Raw genomic sequence first — 11426 nt, 5'->3', positions numbered from 1 at the left:
ATTATTATTTAAGTGGTAATAGAGTACATTGCTGCATAAAATACATGGACAGAAAGGAAAGAGCAAATTATCTTGTTTACATGGAATGGAGCCCTGTTTCTAATTTTTTCTGCATTTGGGAATAAAAAAAATTAGATTTTTCTCTGTATTATTGAACCAATATATGAACCATTGAAGTTGCCCTACATTGTGCAGATGACAGAGCTAGTATAAAACTTAGGCAGTCACAAACGATTTCTCTTTCTCTTCTTGCTCAACTTTTCTCATGTTTGTGAGTGCCCAGTGTTTTCCAACTCCACCCCCACGTCAACAGCAGTAATGAACATCGCCTCTTTGGAAAGCAGAACATAGATGCTGTCATTAGCATCATTTAGGGACCTCCTGTTGTTTACACCTTCATTAATGGAGGTGCTGGCAGTACTGTGACAAGATGACAATTTATACCTTATTACTGATTCTGCTGTAAATGGCCACTGAGGCTGAGCCCACTGTGGTTGTTCTGAGGATGACAAGAAGGCAGCACTTCTCTTCATGCTTCTCAAGCAGGCCTGAATTGGCCTTTACAGGTTTCACCATTAACGTTTGCCTTGGAGTGCATAAAAATTCATTATTACACGATCAAAACCAACTTCTTCCCTTTCCCTTCCTACAGAAGAGCATTGTGTTCTGTTTGCTTTGCTTCCTTTATTAATTTACTGCTGTTCTTCCCACCTGACCTACCTCTGGCTCTTCTTCTTCCTGACTATCCCACTGCGGGTGTACGGAGTGCTCCTTGCTTTCAATTTTCCTTCTGGCCAAATTACTGCTGCTTGGAAATTTTTTTTTAACTGAGCTCTGTTGTTGCTGCAGCCCAAATTTGCTGCACAACATATACAAGCCAGTAAAGGTGAACAATTTCAGTGAGCCAAGGCAGGTTCTTACCTACTTGCAGCTCAGCTCCTTGAACACCTGGAGCAGTCAGTGCTCATGCAACTGGCAAGCAGCTTCTCAGGCAGGCATTCAACACAATATACAACTTGAACCACGTTTTCTGAGGAAAATGGAACAAAAGCAAAGCTGATTTGCTTTTTTCTAGTGTGGAATATGAGATTTAAGAACTTCCTTCTTCTGTAAAGAAAATGCCCTAAGATTAAGCTGGTGGAAAATCAGAATTTGGAATGTGAATTCTTGTGAAATTGAGAAGATTCTTCATGTGATTCTTAGGAAAATCTTCACCTCTGAATTGATTTAAACAGTTCTGTGTAAGAGCAGACAGAGGAGGCTAATGTGATACAGGTTGGAAGTAATAATTACATCAAAAAAAGAAAAAGCAAAATTTCCAATCCTGTTTTAGAAAAAATAGCCTGATTATCTTAGCATATACTTAGTGCAAGTGTATGCCCTTAGTGTCTGAATGATATCTACATTTTTTGAGACTGAGCAAAATTTCTTGTTTGCCACTATTTCTCTGAATTGTTCCCATGACTACTTTTTTCAAAGCTAACAACTGTTTTATTTCTGTGCACATGAAAATTTCTATCGATTAATCAGTTATTGTTTGATTTGGAGTTGTATGATTAGTTTTACTTGAAAAGAAGTGGGAAAAGGACCCGAAAGAGTTTAGGATTTAACTAAGCAAGTGCAAGGAGAGTTAATCAGTGTCAAGAAAATGTCACAGACATCTTTTCACTAAAAATCCTTTCTTTAGGATTTTTCCTTCTGAGAATCTAAGAGGCCTCAGAGACAGAATGTAAACAATGGTTATCTGCTGCTGTGGAATGCAACAGGTCCACCTGTGATTGGCCCATCTAGGATGTTTATAATTAATGGCCAATCAAGGACCGAGCTATCTCGGACAGAGTCCAAGAGAGCTGCCTTTGTTATCATTCTTTTTTTGTCTATTCTTAGCTTAGTTAGCATCTGAGAAAACCTGTCCTTCTTTTTCTTTTTAGTATAGTTATAATGTAATATATATATATCATAAAATAATAAATTAAGCCTTCTGATCATGGAGTCAACATTCTTGTCTCTTCCTTCACCGGAAAACCCCTGTGACCATGGTCACAAGAAAAATCTTCTTTGGTATGTTTGCCTGATGTGGCATACATGAAAATCGACCAGAGCTCTGAAATTCTACTTCTTTCTCTTCTCTTACTTTGAGTAAAAGTTTTCTGTCTAGATCAAGAGTGTACAGTTATATTTATTATTTATTTTCATTAAAAAACAGTTATCATCAGCCCAGTGGTTTTTGTAGTAAATGTGAGAAATTAATTTGTGCATATAAATCCTTTCCAAACTAATATTTAGTAGATGGTACAACTGGTTTAAGTAAGTCCAACCTATAAGATTAATCTTCCTGTATAATTAAGAACAGGGGGCTTTAAGTTTAGACTTTGAATATTGATTGAGTCTTGTAGGAAATGACTTACTAATCAAAATGCAATAATCTCAATAAATAAATTAACAGCTTGTTTGGAAACTTGTACACCAGTCAAGTCCACACTGTTACAATTGTGTTGCATTGTTTGTAAACTGGGATGTTTTGGACAAGCAATTCCAGCTTCAGTTAAAATAAGCCTGTCTGTGTTTTTCATTTTAAAAATGAAATTTGCTTGTGTGCTAGTAATTGCTATAAAGCTGTGTCTTATGCAACATGCCTTGTGCTGTGCACTAGGCAAAGTCCCTCTCATAGGTAGCACATATTTGTTTAAGAGAAAACTAAACACTCTTCCTTTTGTTGTCTTTGAAATGCTTATACAATTTACAAAATCTGCAGTCAGATATTAGAAAGAAGGCATTTATACAAGCTGCCACTGACCAGTTGTACTTGTGATACATGCAGGAAACTCCAGGGGTTTGACGAAATCTGTGTACACAGCACCACAAATTTACATCTTGGAAAGACTGAATTTCACCATTGCTCAAAGCAATGTAAGGATCTTATATATTTATATTCACTGTTGATATTACACATTTATTTTGAGTATACATGAATCCTCATGTTATCTTCATCCTATTATCCCAATGTTTGAATGCACAAAATAGATCAGTATCTCTTGTTTTCAGACCTTTTTTTTTCTTTTGTGGTAAGTGAGACTGGTCCAAATATGACATAAAAGTTTTATTCAGATTCAAGGCTGTTTTTGGAAAAAGAATGGAAGCCATCATCTAAAAGAATGCAACTATCAGCAGACTTTTAAAAAATAATCTGATTTCTTTTATGCAATTTTCTCACTGCTTTCCCTTGTTCAGTTCCCTTTGGTCCCCTACCTTAGTGAAAGTGTTTCCATTGAAATAATTTTTTACTAAAACATTACAACACGAAAAAGATTCACCTCATCTTCTTTTATAATTACCAGTTTTGCAATTCTTGGGGAAATTTGGCTTCACAATCTTGCTGTTTCTGCCTGAACTCTGGTGAAAATTTAATCTTTGAGGCCTCTTTTGCCGTCTGTGCCTTCAGCTGAGGGAATAAAAACTTGCTTAGATCACAGCTATTGGTTTGAAAGCCCGATGCTGGCAGGAATGGGGATTCTGTGAGGCAGTAACAAGTTGGGAGGGAGAGACAACATGTAGGAATTTATTCCTTTGAAGGACAGAGTGTCAGCAGGACACACCTTTACTGTTCTGTGCTTGATGTGAATAAGGTACCTGTTTTGTGGGTTGTGCAACAAGTCATTACAGTATCTTTTGCAAGTATGTCAGCGGTTAGCCAGTGACCCTCACCTTCTGCTTGCAGGAACATCATCAAAACCAAGCTCCCTCCGTTCCAGCTGGATTTAGAGCTGATAAATCAGCACACACTTTTCACCCAGATGAGGTGTATTTTGGAAGCCAGCCTGGAGCCTGCGGTAACACCTAATGGCCACATGCAGCGATCCATGCCACAAGCACAATACAAAATTCCTCTTTTAGAAGGAAACTGAAATAACCCCTAGGCATTAAATAATCCTTGCTTTGTTTGTAATTTAACTTGGAGGCATGTTTTTTTATCTGTTCTCCCTTCAATGTTGCAATGTCTTGTTTCAAAGGTAAGCATGTTTCCCTTCCTCTTTAATTACAGATCATTGTAAAGAAGATATATGGGAGAGCTGAGTGCAAGTTTCTCATACGTCCAAGGTTTTCAGTGAGGCTGAAGATTGGCCTGAACATGAAGAAAGATTCTGAAGCATGCTTATTTTTAGATCTGCTTGTACAGCCTACAAGCTAACTAAATTCAAACTTTAAAAGAGCTCTATAAAACTAGTAAAGCTGAGTATAGAGGTTTTAGTTCTGCTGTTCTGTTCCAGTAATTTTTAATGAAACTTGGGAGCAGGTAATTTACAATAAAAGAACAATAGATCTGAGAATAATGAAAATATAATTCACTATAATTGTATCCAACTTAGCTGAAAGTCTTATTATTCGTTGTCCAATTGATTAAATCAAAGATAAATAATAATTGTATCATTTAGGTTGTTTCTGAGGAAAGGTCTAGACTTTTTTTGGTCTAAATATTTTCAGAATTATATGTAGTGCAGCTGTGGGGAAAAGGCTCCAAGTCCCTCCAGGCTGTTCAGAACATCCTTGATTCTTCTTTAGTTACTCTAGCACACAACGAATCAGCTGCTTTCCAGACCTGATTTGATCTTGGAAAAGTTAAGTAACCAGTTGAAAACAGCACAGTGTCTTTGGCAGGGCAGGCTGGCTTCAGCTGGATTTGGATATAGCCCAAACTCCCATCCAGAAAACCCAAAGTGTGTAAATAACTTATGGAGTCCCAGTCGCAAGAACTCTGCAGAGAAATCTCTTTTTCATGTGCATTTATTTTTTCATCCTGAGCAGTGACACCTATTGTCTTAAAACTTGTTCTTGTAGTCATTTCCATGGAAAAACATCTCAGTTTATCAGTGAGGAAGGCAGAGTAGTTGTATTAATCAGAGACAATATGCTCACTAGTTTAGGAATCTGTGTGAGATGTGGACTGTCTAGTAAGACAACAAACAGAAGTTGACACACAGTTTACAGTTTCACCACCATTGACTTCTACACCCTGAGTCCCTTTACAGAGTAAAACACTAAACCAAAGTTGGTGGAACTGACCTGAATAGAACCTTCTTCTTCAGACTTGAAATAATAACTTGAAAGGATTGCTCTGTGAGTATGGATCTGAGAAGAAAACAGTGCTGGAACCCAGACATCCAGTGCTGTTGGAGCCAGTTTTCTCTGACAGTTGTGCTGGAGGCTGAGGCAAAAGCTGCTCAGGAGAGAAATTGGAAGACCTCAAAAAGTAGTAGAGTCATCAGTGGGTAATAGAAAAAGAGAAAAACTGCTGGGAAAAGCTTGAGCAAAATACAAGGGCAAGGGCATTATAAAATTTGAGACTGAGACTATGGAATCTGATATACCAAGGATGTCTTACTTTTTTGATAGAAAGAAGGATGAAGACTTTTCTTCTGTTGGAACTGAAGACATCCCATGATACCAAGATGCAAATACAGGAAAACAAGGTTTTTAGCAACCTTGTCTAGTGGATATTGTCCTTACCCATGGAAGGGCCTTGGAACTAGATGTTTAAGGTGCTTTCCAACCCAAACCATTCTTTTATTCTATGATAGCATCTTTTCAGGGATGGTAAAAACATGGCTATGTCCATCAATGACCATGGCTATGTCCACAGTGTGACCTGAGCTGGAGAGGGCTGGGAGTTAGGAGAGGGCAAGGGGCTGAGACTCATATGTTATGCAGAAAGTGTTTGTATTTTCCTTTGAGAAATTGTGGGCAAAACCTTGGGTTCATGTGCAAAGAAGTCACTGTGTCAGTGGGCCAAATGCACCGCACATTGCCCTTGTGGAGGAAGCTGAAAAGTTGAGTCTATAGGAAGTGGAAGTTTTTGGTGCAGCCTGACCCTGCAGTGAATGCAGGATGTGTCACACTCACTGCACAAATGACAGTGGCCATTTGTCTGGGATCTTATCTGAGCTCTTGGACATCCAGTCTTGGGAAATGCACCAGGAGCTGCTAAAGCCCCTGTGTGCAAACAGTGAGTTAGCACATGGAGAGTATCTAGGACAGACCTCTGCAGATTTATTACCAGTTTATTCCACACTTTCCCAGGTTTTTAGAGGGCCATTTAAATGTGGGACGAATTTACACTGAGAGACTGAAACTAATATATGCATGAAATCTTCTTTTTCTAACCACTTTCTTTTAATATGGACAATTCTGGAAGAGCAGGAAATGGCTCTAATTAGCTGAGCATCAGTGACCTAAAAAGTGTGCTTGCTTTGAGAAGTGAGAGGTCTTTCCAGTCATCTGGTGAAATGAATTTCTCACTAATTGTTCCACTTCCCTGTTCAGGTCAGACCTGTAACAGTGTTCATCATATACTGGCACATTTTGACATGGTGAGGATATGGTATAATTGTGTTACTGTCCTCCTGTTTTACTCCCTTCTCCAAAGTGAATGAACTTTGCTGAGGTCTGTCCTGTAGCTTGTATCTGGCAGCTTTCTTGACACTGACCTTCTTGCTGAAGTATATATATATATATATATATATATATATATATATATATATATATATATATAAAAGAATATAGAATATGTGTGTATATATATATATATCCCTGACTAACAGGGCTACACCAGCAAAAGTGGGGAGAGAAGGCTTGGCCTGGAGACAAATGTTCTAGAAAGCACTGTGTGCAGCAGTGTGGCTCATTTGGTCATTTGGCTGAGTTTTAAGGAGAAATTTCTGCTTTCAGCCCAAGAGTTCACTTGCTCCCCTGTGCCCTTGTATTTTAGTACTTATGTTAGAACTGTGGGAAGGTTACTAAGGAAGCCCAAGGCTGCAGGGTCTGCACCACACTGGGCAGTCTGCACTCAGGGTAGTTATGCTACTTTGCTTTTGGTAGGAAAGCTAACAGGATTGAATTTCTTTATGAAGCAATCCCTTTGGATTTTAATTAAATGCATGTGCAAAATTGGTTTAAAACATCTACTAGATAAGAAGTATATATGTATATATATCTAGTAGATATATATATACATATATCTAGTAGATGTATATATATATATATATACACACATATATCTAGTAGATGTGTATATATATATATATATATATATATATATATATATATATGGGCTTAGGCTGTCTGTATCAGTGGGGCACTGAAGATGGATATTGCCGGGTTAGAATGGCCTGAACTGATTTTAACACAGTCAGTTTGTGTGCTCATTGCATTCTAGTCCTAGCACTGCAGACTTGGCAAAGATGAGATTTTTGCCAACTGCATTGCTGGTTTACAGGACCAAAGCCCATACTCCCTCTTTCCCCTGCTGCTTGGAACACTCAGGCACTGGGTACTCAGCTTCTTTCTCTCCCTGGCAGCCTCTTTTCTCCTTGTGATATGACCATGCTGAGGCAGAAAAATCTGTGCTGGAGTAGTATTGTTTGTACCAGTTCTTGTTCTCCTGGCATGGTTTGCAGCAGATTTTTAAGTTCTTCTTTATGTCTGACATTGAAATAGGCCAAATGTTTTCTCTTAGATAAGTTTGCCGTACATGTGATAGTGAGGTTTTCTCTGGATCAGGGCATGAAGAGAAGATTAAAGAAGGAACATGGTAATTTGTGTTTCTCTATTTACCACACACAGGGGTTATTGAAGTGTACAGTGCTGAATGCCATAAACTTCAACATGCCACATGCTACCAGGTCAATGATATGTATGGTGGGCTGAGCTAAAATGCTCACTTGCTGAGTTCTTCCCTCATCTTTGCTGCTCTGGTGGGAGCAAAACCAGCAGAGACACCTCTTCTTCCTCCTTCATACAACAATGGTGAAAATGAGTCCTGAAAATTTGCAAACCCTCTGTATTATGGAAACTGCACTTGCTTTGAGGAGAAACATTAAATGCATTTTTGCATTTAATGGCTCTGACTCTGCTCCCAGAAGTTATAGAAAAAAATATGTCCACAGCAGTAAGTGTTGTCACTGTAAATGATCTCTCCTCCTCTTTCCTCATATTTCACCACCTCTCACCAAGATGATAGAAGCTGCCATGCAGTCTGATTTTGTTTTTGTATAGTTTTTTGTGTATTTTTTCTCTTTCATAACAACTTGTTTGTAGATACTGCAGTGTCATGGTTATCAGCACACTATTCAATGGGGTTTGGCTTCAAGTGTAAAACTGAGCCATAGGTGTATTTGTGAAACTTTATCTGGCTTTTCTTTAATCATTTTAGTAGACTCTTAACTGGATTAGTAGTGCTGACAATAATAGTAATTAAAAAAAAAGTCTGGTAGTGAATTCTTTTTCATGGCTTCTCTTGTCAGTATTGCTGGAAATAATTAATCCACAGTGCTGAGGTAAAAATGACTGACTTAGCACTTACATAGTGATTCTATCCTCCACTCTCCCCAACATTAGCTATCTATAAGTTTGAAATGGTATTATTCTCTCTTTGGTCAGCAAATAATTCATTTTAATGTACTTTGAACCTCCTGGAGAGGGATACACTGTTTAAAATTGTCATTGGAAAACAGTACTCTGTCATCCACAGCACGGTGTCTACGTTTGGTGTCCTGTGGCTGCTGGCAGTGATGCTTCTGCAGAAAGCTGGGGGAGCTCTTAAAAATAAGTACTGAGAGCTCCATTCTTTGCTAAGTGTAAACTGGGACCAGACAAAGATTAGCAAATGTCTTTTAGGGAGTAATCCTAATATTAGGATGGAAATACTTGTTCTGGTGCTCCTGATACAGACTATCCCCAGGGATTGCCTCCTGCCAAAATGCTTTTCTGAGATGGATTTGGCCTTGAACTGACTAGATGACAGCTTTTAGGTGTTTGCATCTACTCTTTTTGATTATGAATAAATGTAATACAAGGTGATTCCCACTGCACTACAAACAGGAACCATAAGAATCATCTCCAAGCTGATTTTTGGATCCTTTGCCAAATACATTTGGGCTGAGAACTGAGAAACTTCCAGGCATGAGAATAGCCTCCCTGAGATTTGGGCACAAAAGCTTAACCTGCTGGTGTTATTGATTACTGTGAAAAACCTGAAAAAACCTGATTGCTCTGTTGGGGTTTTTTGCTTCTTTAGGCCTGTATAAATCCAGCCCAGTTTACCAGATAGAATATGCTGCAGGTTTTTAAATTCATCCTGGTGTAGGGTTGCTTTTTTCCCCTCTTTGTTTACTGAAACTGCACAATAAGTACAAGAACATACCCATATCCCCTTGGAGTTTAGATAAAACTTAAAAGAATGGAGTCAGAACCATCGTTCACCAGTCACTGATATGATCAAGCTTAAATAATTTGCTGCCTTACTGTGGAGTTGTCCCCATGTGAGATTATTCTGAGCCTGGTCCCTAGCTGTGCACTGGCTGTTTCTTTGTGGTTTGTTGCTAGTAAGGCTCTATCTTTTGAGAAACTATTTAGATGGCAGAGTCTCTGCCTGGTGGGAAAAGGTTTTCAGTGCTTGTCTATTGATGTTACGGTTTTGTTGCAGTGGGAGAATGAAACAGTGTGCATGTTTATATGCTTAGAAGCAAAGAGAGGTCTCCTTTTCTCTTTTTTCTTAAGGTGTTGTATCTTAAAGGTAAGTAAAACAGGAAAAGAACAAATTTATTCTCAGAGTTGGAAACTATGAATTATTTATCCTTTGGAAGCTTCCACTATCTCTGCATGAAAGGAACTCCTATTATTATAAGCAAGTGTTTCTTTCTCTGCATGTCAATAAGGGAGAGATCAGAACTGACTGATTTTTGTGATGCCTTTTCTTTTAGAGAGCTGGACAGCTTTACCTGGTTGACATTAGAAGCTGTTTTTAAAACAGCATTTAAAACAACCTCTAGCAAGTTGTTAGATTTAATATTAATGTGAGATTAAACCTCTGCTAAAATGTCTATGAGAACTAAAAGGTTAAACAAATCCTTGGAGGTGTTTGTGTGACTACATAACTTAAGTTCTTTGTGTATCAAATTGCTTTTCCCCATGTATCCAAAGTTTTTAATGGTTGGGTTTTTCATTCAGAGATTGTTTATTATGATTCTTGTCTTGGATTTGTGTTTACATAAGATAGACCACTTGAAAATTAACATACTGCTCTGGAACATGCCCACCATCCCACCCTGGCACTTCTGTCTCGGCTCTACAAATGGAATGGCTTTTTTTTGTGCTTGTGATAAGCAAGCTCCACAGACCTGATAGATGCTGTATTCCCCAGGGGGAAATCATCACCTCAGCACTTCTCTCTGGTTTTCAGTGAACTTTGGGGAGTGAGGTACAGAATGACACTACCCCCTTTTACTGCATTTGGACATCCCCTGCATATTGTGGCCAGAAAAACACTTTTTTTGCTTAGATGTGTAAGGTGAATGTAGTCATGTTCATTATTTTCTATCATTTAGTCACTCATTGTAAGTTGTTATAAGTAATGTCCTGAAATCAAAGTTATAGGCCAACAAAATATTTTCTTGGGATATGTTGAATTGTTGGAACTGGTGTGTTTTTTTCTGTGGTATTTGTAGAGGATCAGAGTTCCTGAGCTGGGAGTAGAGTGTTACAGGTAAACCCAAGAGTGGAAAGCCTGATTTACACTGACTTCACTAAGGTTACCCTCCAGGTAATGAAACAATATAATTTGTCAAATGTGATAATTTTGGAGGAAATGTGGTTTTGTACAGTCTTATGTAAGGATGTTAGCTTATAGGAGCTCCTCTTTGGAGGTATGAAATAAGACTTCTTTCCATTTTGTCTCCTAAATTTTAGTAAACAGAATATATAAATGATTCTGTGATCACATAGTGGAAGAAACTTAGCATACACAAAAGCCTCCAGCAGACTGGATGCCCCTGTCCTGGCCATGGGGACACCTTTCCCCTCTGATTTTAATATGATCACAGCATCACTGTCTGGCCTTTTTGGTTTTCACATGATGGGTCCCAGCACCACCTCAAGGTTTTTCTTGAGGTCTTGCAGGGATTCAGAAGGTGGATGCTCCTCAGGACTGCAAATGGGTGACTTCTGTGTATCTGGAAGAAATACTGTGGCAGTGACAGGCACAATGTCACTGGTTTTACCAGGTTCAGCTCCCTCCTGCAGCAAAGGTGTGGTGGCCTAGATGCCAGCAAGTGGTATTTAGGAAGTCTGGGGACTCCTGGGCATGCCCTTAATTTGTAAAGTTGTGCCCATATCCTTTGCTTCCCATCTCTCTGGATCCTGCCTCAGCTAAAGTAGAGGGCAGGTGTTCCTTCAGGTGTTTCAGTTTCAGTTCCAGCTGCAGAATGTACATTTACAGGCCCTGTGAATTTCTTCTTCTCTGAACATGGTGGTTTGAGACATATTAGTCTTGCTTTCAAAGCAAAAGCAGTCAGCTTAATACTTACTTAATTGAAATATTTAAGAAATGAGAAAAATAAAAATTTGTTTTGGATAGGTGGAATGATACAATCTCT

Source organism: Molothrus aeneus, chromosome 4, assembly GCF_037042795.1.
Source record: "Molothrus aeneus isolate 106 chromosome 4, BPBGC_Maene_1.0, whole genome shotgun sequence".
Classification (NCBI taxonomy): Eukaryota; Metazoa; Chordata; class Aves; order Passeriformes; family Icteridae; genus Molothrus; species Molothrus aeneus.
Note: the sequence above shows the minus strand (reverse complement) of the source record.